The sequence below is a fragment of the Emys orbicularis genome, chromosome 4 (genome assembly GCF_028017835.1).
Source record: "Emys orbicularis isolate rEmyOrb1 chromosome 4, rEmyOrb1.hap1, whole genome shotgun sequence".
NCBI lineage: Eukaryota > Metazoa > Chordata > Testudines > Emydidae > Emys > Emys orbicularis.
In genome coordinates this window covers 31192497-31211213 of record NC_088686.1, presented here as the reverse complement: position 1 = coordinate 31211213, position 18717 = coordinate 31192497, and the positions used below count along the sequence as shown (strand labels likewise).

General features: G+C 46.7%; 1 protein-coding gene across 2 annotated transcripts in view; it reads right to left on the bottom strand.

The window, feature by feature from the left end:
- Nucleotides 1-1272, bottom strand: part of LGMN (legumain) — a 39417-nt gene extending 38145 nt beyond the window's left edge. The window contains exon 1 of one of the 2 annotated variants that reach the window (XM_065402728.1): nt 1194-1272. The gene's annotated coding sequence lies outside the window, so the exon portion shown is untranslated. Of the gene's footprint in view, nt 1-1146 lie in introns of both variants that reach the window. The other variant, XM_065402727.1, reaches the window with a different exon arrangement.
- Between the last annotated feature and the right edge of the window lie 17445 nt (nt 1273-18717).

The following is an 18717-nucleotide window of genomic DNA, read 5'->3' as shown; positions in this document are numbered from 1 at the left end:
TTCATATGTGCTGATGAACAACTTTAAGTGTGAGAAGAGAAACTGAGTAATAACGGCTAGACTGAGGTGCAATGGGTGATGGTCCTTATGTTTAACAACAAACAAATGCTCAAGCTGAAGCTATTCCTCAGTTTGACCACTTTATTTGTATATTTTTCCTCTACACTTGCATCTACTTTTAGATTGCGTAGGCACTATGGCTTCCTTTGTTTATTCAATGCCTAGCACATTATGGGTGCTATTGGAAACAAATAGACGTCAAGTGGATCTAGTTTTTAAGTCAGTCAGTGGTGCTCATAAAATGTATGAATTTATTATTACTAATGATACTGATCACTTAGAACAGGCTCCTAAGTGACTTCCCCACAACTCTCTCTCATGCAAAAGTTTCCTTAAGAAAGTCACAGGTGCAGTTTTCTTTCAGTTCCTGCTTACCATTTCCTTATCTCAGTATGAACTACTGCACCTGGATTTTGTAGCTGATCAAATGTTTCTCTACTTAAAACAACTTATGCCTTCTTGTGTCATGGGTTTGTTTTACACCACTACCACTAAAAAAGGCTGGATACTGAAATGGACACCCATGAATTAACAAGCAGAATTACTCTTTGCCCCTCATATACTTGAATAAAACTCCTGGGCTGGTGTGTCAACGACTACTAGTTGTAGCCTGTTGATTTTAAGGGGTCTTGGTACAGTATTAGTGGGAATGAGACATTACCCCCCCCCCCCCATCCCCTACCTACTATTTGTGTGGTCCAGGTCCACAGAGAGCTGAGGAAAGCCCATCCTCCCGCCAACAACGCACCTGTACCCACTACCCCCCGCGGGCTGCTATGACCAGACAGGCCAGAGCCTTGCTCTGTCCCTTTCCCAGTTCAGTGCCCCGGACCCCAGCACAGGGTGGATCCCCGGCGCGCCCCTGCCCGCTGGTGCCCAGACCCCCAGCAGGGCGAGGTCCCTCATCCCCCGCCCCCATCCCTACAGCCATTTCTTCCCCCCCGATCCCCAGAAGGGCTCCCCTCCGCCCAGCCCCCCCGGCTCTGCCCCCGCTCCCCGCCCCGCGTGCCCAGGGCGCAGGCTGCTTTCCCTTCGCCCGCCCAGGCAGCGCTGCCTCCCTCCGGGCCGGAGGGGGCCGGATCTTACCCAGACCAGGTACTAGGCGGGAATTGCCCCTGTCTCCTCACACGCACCTCGGCTGCTGTGATTTGCGGCTGACGGCTTGGGGGACTGTATAGAGCCAGCCGGCCTCAAGCTGGGCGGGGAGACGGGTGAGTGACGGCGCCATCGGCCAATCCTGTCAGTGCAGAGGCGCAGCCCGAGGCCGTCCAAATGGACACTACACTTCCCAGAATGCTGTGCTCTGCCTCCGGCAGCAAAGCCAACGGCCCTCGGTGCAATGCATGCTGGGAGTCGTAGTGCTGGGGTGTTCAGTGTGAAATATAAGGGATCGGCACAGTTTGGCACGAGATGGTTGTGACCCACTGAGAACGCAACCTGGGTAAGATCTAGGCTACAGCCCACCCCTGAGGTGACCATCGTTGTTGGGTGGAAATAAGGGAAAACCACATGCAAATTGAGGGACAACACTTTATTTTAAGGAACATTTTAGGGAAATGCCATTTTCCTTAGCATAGTATATATATTTTTTTGCATCATAAAAAGCATAAACCACCACAAGCCCATTTTCCCTTTTGAAGTACAGTAGCCTTTAAATTCACCCTTCCCTTTTTCGGTTTAAAAACAAGTATAAAATCACATCCCAGACTGAAATAGCTAAATTAGTACAAAAACTGTTTGTAGACCTTATAACTTTGTCAGCTGAGTCAATGTAAGGGTTGCAGCTTTGAATCTTTAACAAAGAAGTTCTTTCCCAAAATATTAGTACTTCAATTAAATAAGTGTTAAGAAATTAAAACAAAAAATACCAGAAAACTTTCAACTTTAAAGTTTTACAAAAAATATATATAGCTATACTGGCAAATGTCCTAATGTAGACAACTTCTAGCAGCAAAAATGTGCTTTTGCCAGCATCGCTTATATCAGCTCCCCGAACGAAATAAGTTATATGAGAAAAAGCACATTTTTGAAGTATAACTGTCTACACTAGGCCTTTTGCCAGTATAAACATGTCATCAAAATTCACATCACCAATGGACATTGTTATACAAGCAAAAAATTCTAATGTAGATCTGGTCTATGTAGATTAGGGATAAGATTCCCTTGCCTTCTCAATTGCTCAGCTTTCACTCAGATTATAATAGCTATTCACTAGGTTTCTTGTCCCAATAGAGTCTAAATTACACAAGACCTGAATTTCTAATGGAAAAAACACTTTAAAAAGCTCATATTATTTTTTGCATCATAAAAAGCATAAAACACCACAAGCCCATTTTCCCCTTTGAAGTACAGTAGCCTTTAAATTCACGCTTCCCCTTTTCAAGAAGGTATATTATCTTTTTTTTCCAGACTCCATCTGTGATCATGGTAGTACCCATTAACATGAATACAAGAAAACTAATTTTAATTACATAATTCTGCTATGACCTTGGCAGAAATTTGTTAGAAAACTGAGGAATCTGTATGGTTGAACTGTCTCAACCGATCACCTGATCTTGAGTTTAAAAGGTCGTGGTTAACCAATGTTAGAGATAATCCTTTTTTGGATGCTGATATCTTTGGCAAGCAGACACATTTCTCCCAAACTTTTATGGCTAAACTGTTAAAATTGATTAAATGTGTCTCATAGGTCACCCCTCTGATCTGCCAAATTCCAACACTATTTTCTAACAGAAAAAAGTTATTTTGAGCTTAATTTGCACTACAAGGGTTATGGTTTGTATCCTGAGCTACACCCTCTGGCTCTAGTGTCTGTTGAGTGCTTGCTTAACCCAATAATTTCAAGTCCAAGGGTCTTTTTCATATTGTTTCTCTGTTGTACTTGAGTTACACCAGGTAAGCATGCCAAGATTTAGGTGTGTTGCTTCCAATGGAGCTAATAGCTACATCAGGGGTCGGCAACCTTTCAGAAGTGGTGTGCCGAGTCTTCATTTATTCACTCTAATTTAAGGTTTTGTGTGCCAGTAATACATTTTAACGTTTTTAGAAGGTCTCTTTCTATAAGTCTATAATATATAACTAAACTGTTGTTGTATGTAAAGTAAATAAGGTTTTTAAAATGTTTAAGAAGCTTCATTTAAAATTAAATTAAAATGCAGAGCCCCCCGGACTGGTGGCCAGGAACCGGGCAGTGTGAGTGCCACTGAAAATCGTGCCATAGGTTGCCTACCCCTGAGCTACATAGTTAAACACTCTTGTTATGTGATGCTCAGCAATGTGCAAAATATAAAAGGCAAGACCTCTGCCCCAGTGAGCTTAGCCTAACCTTTATACACTTAGATCAGATGCATAATATCACTGATCAAAGTGGTGCAGATTTTTTTATTAAATACACTTCTTTCTCTGATGGAGTTAACATTGAGAGGCTTCTTGGGTGGAGTGAGTGGGTGTTTGGATACCGAGAGGGTTTCAAGTGTAATGACCCTGGCAATGACAGTGAGAAGACAAAAGTGGGAGAAAGATATAAAAGGTCTGAGTAGGCAGGCAAGCTTGGGACAGACATAGGTAGAGCAAGGAGTAAGAAGAAAGGAGAGCAGAGAAGGGGTGCGGTTGTGCAGAGCTTAAAGGGAAAAACAAGATGCTTGGATCTGATGCAGCAGGTGAGAGGAAGCTAAGTGAGAAACATCAGTAGAGTGTAGGAGAGGTAGATCAATCTTAAGAGCAAAGTCTTCATGGGACTAAAGGAGAGTGAGGGGAGAATAAAGAATGCCAGTGAGGAGGAGATTTGTGTAGTCCAGGCAAGAAGGGACTAAGGCATGGACAGGACTTTGTGGTAAGAATGGAGCGGTAAAGGATAGATTTTGGAGATGGAAGGATTTGGCAATAGATTGACTTTTGGAGAAGGAGAGAGGAAGAGTCCAATTACACACCGAAGGTGCAAGCTTGGTAAAAGAGATGATGGAATTGTCAATGATGACACTGAGATGAGGATTTGAGAGGAAAGAGAGTGTGCAGTTTTGCCATGTCTGGCATTATGATTAGTGTGACCACACGTCCCATTTTGGCCAGGACAGTCCCTTTTTTAAGCCTTGTCCCAGCCATCACGACTTTTTTGGCAAAACTGGGCATTTGTCCAGTTTGGAATGTGGCGGGGGGGGGGGCAAGTGGCAATGCCAGCCCTGCGCGGGAGGGAGGGCTCAGGACAGTGGCTCGGGCTGGGCCAGCCCCACATAGGCAGGCGGCAGGACGTCTGGAACAGGCCCTGGGCACACGGGGGAGAAAGGAGAGGGCTCTGGTTGGCCTCACATGGGCAGGCAGCAGGGGGGATTGGTTCGCCCCGCATGAGGGGGAGAGCGGCATGTCTTAGGCTGGTGCCGTGCGGGCAGGCCACGGGGGGAGCTTGGGCCAGCCCTTGCCGGGGGGGATTAGAGGCAGGGCCTTGGGTCAGCCTCGTGGGGTGTCCCATTTTCCCTTTGGGAAAATATTGTCACCCTAATCATGATAATCAGGATGAGATACACAAGACAGCACTGGAGACATTAGACTGAAGTTAATAGAGGGAGAGATTTGAGAGTCAAACCTCAACTATTCTAACATAGTTGTATGATCCTGTATCCATGGGTTAGACAGCAGCAGAAAACAAGTTTGATGGTTTTGTGCATGAGAATAATAATAATAATTAATAATAAATCTTTGAAACCCTTGCCCAAGATGAATGAAAAACTTAAATATGACTCTTGCTAGAATTGCTCCAAATATGTTTAGCTATGTTTAGGCAGCAGTGTAATAATTAAAAGATCTGACAAGGGATAGGGAAGAGAGCTAACAATCTAGCATGACCACCACCACCTAGTGGAAGGGGAGCAATGAAACAGGTGCATCTGTTGGCAGGTTGGTGAGAAAAATACTCTGTTTTGAGAAAGGGGGGAGGGGGGAGAGAGAGAGAGAGAGGAGTGTGTGTGTCAGTGGGGAAGACTATCATACATATAAAACATTCTAATTGTGCTGTGACAGTTCTGGAAAGCAAACACAGCTGTCACCCAGACATCACATGACAAACTCTTGGTGCATTTGGGTGTATTTCCAGTCCACCAGACCAATGTTGCCAGAGATTATTGGAGACCTGAGAACTGTGAATTACTAATGGGCTAGAAAACTCTGAAACTGCTGACCAAAACAGAACTGAATTACTCACAACGTGCATCTGCTCTTAAAAACCAAAAAGCCCTTATCTGCAGCTTTCATATGAGGTTTCAGTAAACACAGGATGGAAAGTCCTATACTGTCATGTATGGTATTGTACACAGTCGTGTGGTAAGCTTATATAATTTACCTGAAATTCTCCTTTTCTGCAAATATCATTCCAACAGAATTCTCACTTCTGCATCCCAGCTTTATAGTGCACGGTTGGGATGACGCTTTGGAGACTGATAATGGCATAGTTTGCCACCTCTCCCCCAAAGAAGTCTTCCACATTTCTGGTGTAGCCTTGAAGATGTTCTAACATACACATAGTTATGGTACCAACTCACTATCCTTACAGCTAAGGAGAACTGGATTGGGAACCCATCAATGCTGTTTTTAATCAACTAGAAGGGCTGCTATAAAACCATATCAAACCTGAGGTTAAGTATGCTCTACCTCAGCAACCCTCCCATAGGTCAGGTATTATCTATATGACGCCTCTCAGTCTGGGGGAGACTGACATGAGCCACAAATCAAACATAGGTCTTACTGAACCAAATGCTTAGCTTACACCATTAATAGAATGAATTGAAAAAGCAGCATATGAAGTTAGTGAGTTTGCCAATCTATAAAGAAAATTTTCTAGAGACTGTACCTTTTAAACCCTACAGGGACTGTCTATAAAAAAAATATTTCCTGTTTACTTGTTGGGAAAATTGTCACTGAATATTTTCAAACAGGAAAATGGTACAAAATTATGACCATTGTAACTGTGCTGATGTCACTGCTTAAAAAGCACGTTATCTACTAAAATTAGTCTTTTCTGATTTGATTCAATAACAGGACCCCTGGGACAGTTCAGAGCCCAGACCATAGCAGTTCTACCTAACCTAATCTAGACTAATGTGCCTATTCAGCAACTAATTTTATACTGTTAAAAATGACTATAGGTTTGTTTCTGCTGTCATTACAGGACAAAAAAATTGAAGGTAGCATGAAGGTGACTGACTGCCAGGGCCGGCTCCAGGCACCAGCTGAGCAAGCTGGTGCTTGGGGCAGCAGATTGTTCGAGGCGGCATTCTGCCCAATCCTAGGGCAGCACGGCCGCTTTTTTTTTTTGTTCCGCTCCGGCCGCCCTGTAGGGGGCGGCGGCGCGGAGAACCAGAGCGCCCTGCAGGGCAGTCCTCTTCATTCCCTCCCCGCCGACCGGAGAGGAGCCCTCGTGGCAGGCGGCAGGAGGCGGCGCAGCAGGAGGGGCCGCGTGGCAGCGCCCCTGCTGTAGCCCTGGCCGCCCCCTTCTCTCTCTCTCCCGCCCGCTCCCTCCCCCTGCCCCCAGCCGGTCCCCCTGCACCCGCGCTCCGGCCGCGCCGCAGGTTTTTTTTTTTTTGTTTTTTTTTGCTTGGGGCGGCCAAAAAGCCAGAGCCAGCCCTGCTGACTGCATAAGCCTATTTGCATATCTACATAGCAAAAATACCAACACATTGCCTAAATAGGTGGGGTTAAAGACAATATCTTATCCACCCCAACTCCTCCTTAAAATTTGAAAGTTTTCCTTCATAGCCACCCACAAGCAGTGGGCTTAGGTGAATGGCTATGCCTTTCACCCTGCCCTGAAGTCAACAAACTCTGTCTTGGCAGGATCACAGTGTTGTTAAGTTGGGTGCGTTGGCTAAATTATTGCCTAAAACCAGTCCTGAGCTCAGGGCCGGCTCCAGGCACCAGGCAACCAAGCTGGTGCTTGGGGCGGCACCTGGAGGGGCGCGGCGCGGCGCTCAGGCCCCCGGGGAGAGCGGGGCCACAGCCGGGCTCGCCGCCCTCCCCCCGGCGCTCTGGCCGCCCTCCCCCGGCTGCCGGGGGGAGAGCCGAGCCCCAGCCGGGGCTCGCCGCCCTCTCGCCGCCCTGCCCCCGGCGCTCTGGCCGCTGGGGAGAGAGCCGAGCCCCAGCCGGGGCTCGCCGCCCTCTCGCCGCCCTGCCCCCGGCGCTCTGGCCGCCGGGGGGAGAGCGGAGCCCCCGCCGGGGCTCGCCACCCTCCCCCCCGGCTGCCGGGGGGAGAGTGGAGCCCCCGCCGGGGCTTGCCGCCCTCCCCCCGGGGCTCCAGCCGCCCTCCCCCCCGGTGCCCTCCCCCCGGCCGCCGGGGGGAGAGTGGAGCCCCCGCCGGGGCTTGCCGCCCTCCCCCCGGGGCTCCAGCCGCCCTCCCTCCCCCCCCCGCGGGGGGGGGGGGGAGGGGGCGGCCGGAGGCTTTTTTGCCTGGGGCGGCAAAAAAGCCAGAGCCGGCCCTGCCTGAGCTGCAGAAATATTCACATTGCATTAGTCTGTCCTGACTTGTTTTGAGAGCCCTTCAGAGTTCTCATCTCTTTGTTAGTGGCCTGCAATAACTTGTGTTTATTAACAAAATAAAAAGAGGTAATGAAACTCTGAAAGCAAAGCCAGATGCAATATGAGAAGGGTAGAAAAATCACATGGTTAATGAAGCAACGTGGTGAGTCTGCCCTTATAAAATCAGCAAGACAAGATTTTGGCAGATGGGTCTAAGTGGCAGAAATACAAAACTGCTTATCTTGCGAATCCATGCAGAGGTCAGACAGGATGATCCTGGTCCCCTTGGACATCCAGCACCCTTGAAAAGACTTAAGATCTAGTTCTGGTTACATTTTTACAGCAAAATTATCCAGGGAATGGATGATCTTAGTTATTCAAAGAAACAAAGTCCATTTTTATGCAGAAAAAATAAGAAGGGACTTCACTAACATTCCCATAGTTCTGAAGGAAATAATTACAGAGTTAAAATCAGACACAGGGAGATCAACGCAAGCTAAACAAGCTTGGGGAGCTAAAGGAGTTCATGCTTCATTCCCTTTTTCAGATTATTGTGTCACAGTTTCAGCGTAACTGCACCTTTGACACTCTCCGAAGTGTGTTCAAGGAACGCCGTCTCAAGCCTCTAGCTATCACCTGTCACTGGGATGGGACCCATGTCCTACCCCCCCCCCCCCAACCAGGAGGTTAGACTTCCAGCCTCCTTGCCTTCACTCTGATTCTCCCCAAGCAGCTTTGGTAAACGTCCAATCCCTGCTCTTTGTCTTCTTCTCTCCAAGGACAGTGACACTGATTTACCAGGAACCAAACAGCCCTTTCAAAGCAGAGTACATTTATTTAAAGACAAAAGCATACAGAGAAAACATATACAGCAACAACAGGATCTAATTGCTTTACCAGTATCCCCCCAATAGTCCTATGGAGACTCTGGCAGGTGCCATTCTTTCCAATCCTTCAGGAGGATGCAATTTCCTCTTGGACAAAAGGTCAGGTCTATCCATTAAATCAAAAAGACCTCCCCCCTGTCAGGTTAAACTGTGCCTTTTATACCAAAACACTTGCTTTGTCTTCCAGCCTCCTGAAAACAGGTAAAACCAGTCACTGCCCTTTTTCCCCACGAGGTCAAACTTCAAAAGGCTAGGTATCTGCATAACCGGCTTTGGGATTTTGCATTTCTCAAATCTCTCTCTGCTCCCCAATAAGCCAGGAACACCCACATACAAAAGTCTGTGGATATTTGATGGGCTCATATCATCTTGCCCTTCTTAATATAATGACAGGTTTCAGAGTAGCAATATAATGGACTTCAAAGTTTTCATGCTTTCCAGGGGATAACCATATCACAAACATACAGATAACCATACATTAAATACAATAGTTTCAAGATAGCGCTACGTTAATCATAGCTGTTACATCTTGCATTGCTGGGGGCAACATAAACATAAAGGGGGGAAGTGCTTGTAGATGAGGAATCTTTGGCCTGAATTTCCAGAGGCAGCCTGTGATTTTGAGAGCCTGTTTTCGGTACCCAACTTGAGACACATGAAGGGGACCTGCTTCTCAGAAGGCAGGTGCTCAGCAATTCTGAAAATCAGACCTTTTTTGGATGTCTCAGGTTGAGCACTCCAAAATGGAGGAAACCCAAATCACTAGTCATGTCTAAAAATGTAGGTCTAAAAAAAAATGTCTGTGTAAAAGTGGCACCACCTTACTTAGTAGAACTCCTCCTGTATTCAGACACGTGCTGATTTCAGTGACAGAAATACATTCTAAAGGATTCAGGTTTGAGGTTCTGATTATGGCCCACCTCTACTAATTAGCTTACCCAAACATCCCTCCATATGCTAGTGGCAGATGGATACATCTATCTAAGGTACTTGTGTGGCCCCCATTACTGTAATGTCTGGGTGCTCACAATCTTTTAATATATTTATCATTGCAAACACACTGGAAGGAGAATTGCAGCACAAAGAGACTAAGTGACGTGCCCCAGGTCACACAAAAATCTGTGGTAGAGAAGGAAATTGAATCTATATCGCTGAGTTCCCAGGCTAATGCCCTAACCACTGGACTATCTTTATATGAGACAGAAGGTAATGAATGTCCTGCCTCTTTTGTTGTGGTGTCTAAAACAAATACAGGTTGTGAAAGCAAACGTAGGGGGGAAAGTCCCTAAGTCACACTCATCCTATAACAAGCTCTGCTGGATTTTTTAGTTCCAAATTTCCCATGAGTACAGAATCTTCTGATACTGAAAGCACCTCAGCTCCTGGGTTCTCACACTTAAATTGTATGTAACTATTTAAACAAATATGCTGTTAACTTTAATTACACCTGGGAGAATTCTGCGCCACTGCGCATGAGCAGAATTTTTGTCCCCCACAGATTTCTTTGCTTCCCCGCAGAAAAATGACTTTGACGGGGAAGCAAAGGAAAGCTACAAGAGTGGTCATGTGACCCTCCCCAGCAATATGTTTCTGGTGCCCAGCTGGCAGAGAGGTAAATCACTGTGGGGCATGTAGCTACACACCGCAATGTGGACACAGCCTGCTTTTCACTGTGGTGTGTAGCTACGCATACCCTATATGTAAGGGGACTGTTGCCCCCTTACTAACATTCAGTGGGGGTGTTTTGATTGGCTTGCTCCCAGTACTAAAAGGGGAAGGGTCGATGGCAAATCAGGAGCCTGAGACTGACAGTCCCCAGGAACAATGGGGAGAGGCCAATGCTCCAGATCAGCCTGATTGACAGGGCGGGCAGGCTAATCAGAGGGTCAGGAGGCCAGGGAGGTCCCGTCCTCCGTGTGAGCTGGAATTGCCTGGGTCAGACTGAGTGGGGCCGAGCTAAGGAGAAAGCAGGGGCCCAAGCTGAGCTGGAGAGCAGAACCGTGCCAGATCCAGAGGGGCCAGAGCTGCAGCCCCAAAGCCAGAGCACAGCCAGGACAGAGAGGGGCCTGAGCTAAGTTGCTGGGAGCAGAGCTGCAGCCCCAAAGCCAGAGCACAGCCAGGAGAGAGCAGGGGCCTGAGCTAAGTTGCTGGGAGCAGAGCTGCAGCCCCAAAGCAGAGTTACAGAAGCAGCCTGCAGAGCAGACCTGCCCTGGGAGGAGAGCTGCAGCAACCAGAGCCAGAGGGGCCAGAGAAGCAGCCCAGGGAGCTGGAGGCAGAGCAGCAGCAGCAGCCGTGCTGAGGCAGAGTGGAGCTGGAGCTGGGGCTGGAGCAGTCCGGAGCTGGGTGCGGTGAGCAGCTGGGGAGAGTGAGGGGGACCCTGGCAGTGGGCCCAGCGCAGGGAGATACCTCAGCCAAGAGGCCTTGCAGGCCAGACTTGGAGGGGGATCGTAACCCTGACAGGGCAGGGGCGACGCTGGGAAAAAGGGTCCTGCCACCTAGAGCCTGAGAGCGTGTGGCCACCGCCAGAGCAAGTGTCCAACCCACAGCGTCTCTGCAGCACAGCCAGGGCCTGAGAAGGAGGCCCGGGACCTACAAGGAACAGACTGTGAACTGCCCTGACGTTCCAGAGACACTGCTTGTGATATTCCCTGCCTCAGAGCAGGGTGATGTGTTTCCTTTAACCTTTTCCATTTTTCCTTATTCTTTTTTAAAAGTAATTGTTAATTAAATAACTTGTATTTGCTTTAAATTGTATAAAATGATCAGTGGGTCAGGGAGGTGCCCAGTGCAAAGAGAGTACCCCGGAGTGGGGACACCCTAGCCCCTGTCCTAGGTGACCACAGCAGGGTTGGGGGTCAAGCCCCCCAGGAATCCTGGGCCCAGCCTTGTCGGGGTTTACGAGGACTCTGCCAGACAGGAGAGTGGAAGGGGAGTCCTCAAGGGCAGGGAGGCCTCTGGGTAAAGGAAGTGGGAGCGAGGACTCGGATCCTTTCGTTAGCCCACTTCACCGGGGTAGTGCAGAAGCCAGGAAAGTTCCCCACAATAGCGGGACCATTCCCCCGCTTACATATACTCTGTCACAAGAGGTGTACTATGTATACATAGCCACAGATCACCAAAAGCACTCAGCTTTCTTACTAACATCCTGTGAAAAACTGGGTCAAAGTCAATTTTTCTGTCCTTCTGTCAAAGCTTTCATAGGATTGATACAAGTAACCTGAGGGACTGTCTCACCCTGTGTGATTGTGACTATCCATGACAGTTGCATTCCAATGGAACAATAGTGCTGTCACCCTCTAGAGTGAGAGATTCATGTTTGCAGAGATAGAACTTTCTTGGTGAGTGGCCATAGATTTGGAACTCATTCTTGGAAGATATCCACATAATTACAGACATCAGCATATTCAGAACAGAATGTAAACCCCATTTCTTTGAGCCTGCTTTCCCACTATATCACAATCAAAAGAAAGAGAAATTGATCCCTGTTGACAGGGAAAGGGGAAAAAAGAAATATCTTAAATTCATTATTTTGAAAGGTGCTGAGGTACAATGGAGATGAGCACTAAAAGTGGTAAAACAAAATTCAAAATTTGAAAATTGTGATTGAAAGAGGACAGGTTTTTTGTGAAAATGTTCACGAAACAATTCATCCTTTTTTTCGACCATCTTTAATGAGCACTCTATAAGAATCTAGATAGATGCTATTTGTTTAATTCCATGTAGTTTTACATTAAGCTGTATCCTGTAGGTAGACAGCATTATTACTTATCCTCAGAGCATTACTGTGAGCAGTCTTAAGCTCTTTCCAACAAATGCACCACAAAGAAACCATGCATATGCTTGGGTGTGGGTGAAATATCCAAATCCTCAGCTATCATTTCAACCCGAGTCTTCTGATGTCTGACAAAATAAATGCACTCTTCATTTTGAGATTTTTTCCCTTTTTTTTTTTAACACATCATTCATCAGTTTTTGTCCCCTAACTTTTCTCTCTATCAGCATTTAGAATGGCAGGCACTGTTACCAGTTTGTGTGAATAATACATCAGTATTGTAATTCTCTGACAGAGAAGGAGAGAAAATGGAAAGAGGAAATAAGCACTGAAGATACTAGCAGGAAAAGTTTTGTCATATATTACAGGAAGGAGAAGAATGAATTAGGAATGATGATAGGAAAGGAAAGAAGATGTAGCAATAGCAACACAAGGTTATACTTTTAAATATATTGTTGATTTCCACCATGTTACAATTAAATAAAGTACATAGGAGACATTACACAACTGTTTTAGTGCTTGAAACTGTAGGAGGTATGGCTTTGGGGGAGTCTTGTGACACAGGTGTTTTCCACCCTGGCTAGTCAGTGTCTTAAATATTTTTAAAGCTCTACATTTTGCACCTGGCAATCTGAGAGATTGCCACTCTATCCACGGCCACATTTCAGCTAACAATCCCCATATTTAATAATCTAAGGGCTGGAGGAAGGATAGTCTCAGGGTCAGAGTCACTGCTGCCTTGCACCTTGAGCAGTCATTTAACTGTAATGTAGCTAGAGTTCCCCTACACTCTCCATGTATTCAGTTGCTTATAACTTCGCCAAGCTTTTAGTCATTTCATTTAAGATTTTCCATGCTAGGTGTCTGCCTCAGGTTGAATGTTTTTTAGAAACTTCCAGATAAAATAGTTCAGTCATTTCTGAGAACAAAATAGGGGAAAAACACATTTTTGCCCATGTTAAAACAAATTCTTATAACCATTTCATTGAGAACTCTAGCGCCTTCACGCTTTGGAGCAGTAACTTGAAATTTGGCAAGGTGATTGTCCTAGAGTTAGGAACATGCCTTTTGCCCTCCCTATGAAAAGACATCCAAATTTGTTCATGCTGTGAGACTCCAAAAATTTAGTTTGCACATGCTCAGTAGACTAAGTTTGGCAGTTTAATTACCAGAAGATTTCATCTGCCCTGAGCATGCTCCATCACAACACAGATCCTACATGCTGACTGGACTGAGTACGGACCATCCCTACAGTTTGACTGAGCATGTTCCAACCTGGAATTTCAGAGGCTGGGCAGGACTTTCCCTGCAATTGCTCTTTGTGCCTCAATTCTTCATCTGTAATATGGGGATAATACCACCTAGTCTCACAAGGGTGTTGTGAAGATAAAAGTCACTAATATTTGTGAAACATGCTGAGAAAGTTCATAGAGGAGGTGTGGTGGGCCTGGCACCACAGTGCCCCTTTGTGGCAGGGGTAGGATGGGGTGTCGGCACTCGCCATTCTCAAGTTTCTGCGCCCGCCTCTCTGTGGGCGGCCAGTTGTGGCCTAATGGCCCCCTTCCACACAATCACTCCTGTTTGGCGAGATAGTGCGGCCTAGTGGCCAGGGTCCATACAATTCCCCTCGCAAGCAAGGTAGCGCAGCCTAGCAGCCAGAGTCCATATAATCCCCCTCGCAAGCAGGGTAGCGTGGCCTAGTGGCCAGAGTCCCTAGGATTCCTCACAGTTCGGGGGTGAGGTTGTGGGGGACCCGGGCCCGCCCTCTCCACCGGGTCCCGACTGGGGCCGACGGGATTGTCGTGCGGGAGGGGGTGTGGAGCGCTGGCTCTGGGAGGGAGTTTGGGTGCAGGAGGGGGCTCGAGGCAGCGGGTTGGGGTACAGGGTGTTGGATCTCGGAGGCTCTCAGCTCGGGCGGCTCCCTGCAAGTGGCGACCTGGCCTGGCTGCTCCTAGGCAGAGACGCGGCAGTCGGCTCTGCGCATTGCCTCCGCCTGCAGACACCGTCCCCACAGCTCCCATTGGGCGCTGTTCCCAGCCAATGGGAGCTACGGAGCTAGTGCTCGGGGCGGAGCAGGGGCAGCGCGTGGAGCTGCCTGCCACGCCTCTGTCTAAGAGCAGCTGGGACAGGTCGCCACTTGTAGGGAGCTGCCTGAGGAGAGCGCCCCCCGATTCTGACACCCCGCATCCCCTCCCGCACCACAACCCGCTGCCCCAAGCCCCCTCCCGCACCCAAACTCCCTCCCAGAGCCACCCCATCTCGCGCCCCAACCTGCAGCTCCACACCCCCTCCTGCATCCGAACTCCCTCCCTCTTAGTTAACCAGCATTTTTCACTTACTGGCACCCCCTATTCCCCCAACATGTCGGATAAAACAGCTTTTACTGTATATAACTTGGTTGGAGAAATAACTGAGGTAAATCTTGGGAAGTGTTATGAACTTCAAAGGACTTTTTAAAACTTTGGTTTGAGGTTTTTATTCCTCTCATGCCATGTGCTCTGAGCTGAAGCCTCAGCTGATGGGAAGAGACCACTTGCATGACTCATCTTCACAGGGAGGTCAGCAGAACAGCAGTAAGTCTTTAGTCCTCTTGCTGATGTGATGGTTTCTCAAGCAAGACATAAGGCATTTCCAGTTGCAAAATCCAACCACAGCCCATCTGATATCGCTGAGTCTCCTTTTTCAGGAAGCACGTAACAATTTTTGTAGAAGAGCAGCTCTTCACAATAATTAATGTCCCTCTTCCTGGATGGTGATTCACATAGTCACAGAGGCTCACACTACACCTGCTCAAATATTATACTAAGGATAGGGCCCTTCGTTTTCAGTTTTTATTTTATTTAATTTTTTCCCCTGGAATTTATCAGAGTTTATTACCACAACAACAAAAACAAGTGAAAATCAGTGCAAAAAACTACTGATTTCTCTGGGTAAATATCAGGGTCTATTTTGGTGGATGGAAAGACAGGGCAAAAAAGTATTCAGTAGATTAGTGCTTTGAATTCTGTTCATTTATGTGGTTTGCTGCAGAACTAAAACAGAACTCAAAACACAATGCCACCACTGAGTTTAAGAAAACAATACATCTCTAATCCCAAAATAAAACTTTTCATTTGAATAAACGGTTTACTATTGTAAACTATTAGCCTATAAATATTTACATTTAATAATTGGGCCACACCATTTTCAGCGCATACACTCAACTTCATCCTTTTTTCCTGTTTTTGTTTTTTTAAACTTTTGAATACTTCCTTGTGTTCTGAGACGTATTCTGACACAGATTTTAATTTTCCTCCCATTTTAGTGTGTCAAATCTTTAAATCGTTATCTGCTAACAGCTTGAAATGTGTACATAGTGTGTGTGAGTTTTATCAGTACGTTCTGATGTGCACGCACTTCAGAGCTTCCGTGTGTGTCTATTTGTTCATTGTATGTATCTTCTAGATTAATACATAGCCTTACTTCAACCGGCAGCTTTGCATATACACACATAGACTAATGTGTTATCGTAATACATATATCTCATGCAGTGTATTGTATTTTCCTAATAAAACAAGTTATTTTTATATCTTTGAATGGTACAAAAGTAGGGTGAAAATCGGAAAAACCTGAATAATACTTTTTGTAAAACCTGGGAAATGTTCAGTAAAAATCGGTTTAACTGAAAATGAAGGGGCTTAAATATTGAAGACAGATATTACAAGTGAGATATAACTTTGTGCTCTAATCAAAAACTGCTTCTTGGGCCTAGTACAATCACAAAGACAAAACCAGAAATTTGGCAGCTCTGTCCCCTGTCCTGCCTCTAACTTTGTATGAAATGACAGGCCCTTTAAAAGTATTATCTTAAAGAATCTCTTGTATTGGTACGTAATATAATACTACAATTTGGTTCCTCAATAGTCAGATCTTTCCATTCTTTTTATACATCATGAAGAATTTTTCGATCCTTCAGACAGACTGAAAGGTTTGAGCTTCTCCTGCCATCAGAAGACAGAAGTTACATTAAGTTGAGGGAGCTTAAACAAAACCATCAAACTACTTAAACATTTTTCATTTTAAAAATACTATTAGCTCTCATTTATAAAACCCCATAGACATTTGAAACTGTAATCCATTAATTCATTTACAATCATTTTTCCATCATGCCATATATGTAGAGGAAAAAGAACTGAATCATTTGAAAAATAACTATAACTATGAACAAACTATAAATACCAAGAATGTTTGTCAGATTATGAGTTTGGTAACATTAGGGCCTGATCCTAGAAAGCCTTAGTACTCAGTTTGGTTCCCAAACTGGATATGTTGCAGAGATGATGCATGGACGGGGAGTGCCTAGATTTCTCCCTTCTATTTGGCCCTGGTTCCTCCCTGCAGAGCTTACTAGTCAGTACAGTAGCTCAAGTGACAGGGATAGACAAGGTGGGTGAGGTAATATCTTTTAGTGGACCAACTTCTGTTGGTGATAGAGACAAGCTTACACAGAGCTCTTCTTCAGTTTTAAATAGATACCTTGCAGGGATCTTGCCTTACTTTTCTATATAGGGCACAGCCTAGTGTTGGTCCAATTATATTATTATTGCTATAGGGGATAAAATCAAAGGCTAAGAGGAATATAACGTGGAGCTCCAATATTATGTGCCAAATGGGACTCTACATTCACTACAAACTACCATGCTCCTCCCTGCTTAAAAAGCCAATAAAATGGTTTTCATCTTTAAATCTTCTGCTAATCTTAAAGGTTAAAACCTGTTAATTTCCCACTGTTCAATGATAGTCCAGTTTGCTCTTTTGTGCTGTTACAATGCACTATGGCCTTCATTGCATACCATAAAGAATTATTAACATATATCGCTGGTTGAGGGGTGTGTTGATGCTTTCAGCAGTGAAAAAGTAACTCCCTTATCTAAAAACACACCCATATTCATCAACCAAACTAGTCAGCTGTACGTACTTTAGAACATGTATTGTACAGCTGGTGCAGGTAGCAATGCCTATAGATAAGTGTCGGGGCATACTTTCCATTATAAGACCCTTGTTGCCATTGCTTATAATTTTACCAAATTTAAACAGTTTAGTTCTGGAATTTTCCATGACAGGTGTTTGCCTAAGGCTGCTGTTGCTTTTTAGCGAAGTTTCAGCTGTAACAGTGTGTCTGTTTCAGAGACCAAGATTAAGGGAATATGTTTTGCCCATGTTCATTTTTTGCTCTCAACCATTTTGTTGAGATGCTCAGAGCCTGCTTGAAATGTGGAAACAGTGGAATCTGGTTGAAAGGCCTTATAATGTTCATTGCAGGTGGTAGGGTTGCCTGGTGTCCAATTTTCGACCGGAATGCCTGGTCGAAAAGGGACCCTGGCGGCTCCGTTTGGCACCGCTGACCAGGCCATTAAAAGTCCAGTTGGCGGTGCAGCAGGGGCCCGGGGCTAAGGTAGGCTCCCTATCTGCCCTGGCTCCGCGCGGCTCCCAGATGCGTCTGTTATGTCCCAGCAGCCCCTAGGCACTGGGGGGGGCCAGGCAGACTCCGCACACTGCCCCCGCCCCCACCGCCGGCTCCGCAGCTCCCATTGGCTGGGAACCATGACCAATTGGATCTGCGGGGGGCGGTGCCTGCGGACGTGAAGGCAGCGCGCACAGTGCAGAGCCGCCTGACCGTCCATGCGCCTAGAGGCTGCAGAGACCTGATGGCTGCTTCCTCAGAGCCGGGGTAAGCGCCGCCCAGACCCCGCACTCTCCCACACCCCAGCCCCCTGCCCTAGCCCAGAGTCCCCTCTTGCACCCCAAACCCCTCATCCCTGGCCCCACACCAAAGCCCACACCCCCAGCTGGAGCCCTCACCCCCTCCCACACCCCAACCCCAACCCCCTGCCCCAGTGTGTGATTGTGTGATTATAAAGTTGGCAACCCTAGCAGGTGGACTACACTAAAGTACAAGTAATAGATGGCTAAATATGGGGGGAAGTAATTTGTGTCCTTTTCAAAGAAGGGGGCCGGGGAGGAAATGTATTTTGGGAACTGCTGCGGTTGCAGAAGAGCACGTACTGGCAATGGGAATGAAGGATGGTCCCATGGTTAGATAGCAACCTAAGATTTAGGAAACACAAGTTCAATTCTCTGCTCTTCCAGGTGTCCTGTACGACTTTGGGCAAAATACTTAGCCTCTTGGTGCCTGTTCCCCACATGGGCAGAGATGGGGGGGCATTGGAGGGCATTGCCCCCCACTCCCCAAACTGGATATGTTGCAGAGATGATGCATGGAGGGGGAGCACCTAGATTTCTCCCTTCTATTTGGCCCTGGTTCCTCCCCGCAGAGGAATGTTTGCAGGGGCAAGCGGTGACATGCGGCTAGGTCAGTTTCCCCATCTGGGCTGTGTAAGGGGAGGTGCAGGAGAGCACCTCCTGATGATACTGCACAGCACAGCACAGCCGGGGAAACTGACTTGGACACACAGAGCACCTGGTGTTGCTGCTTCCCCCCAACTCCCTAGGGGGGCA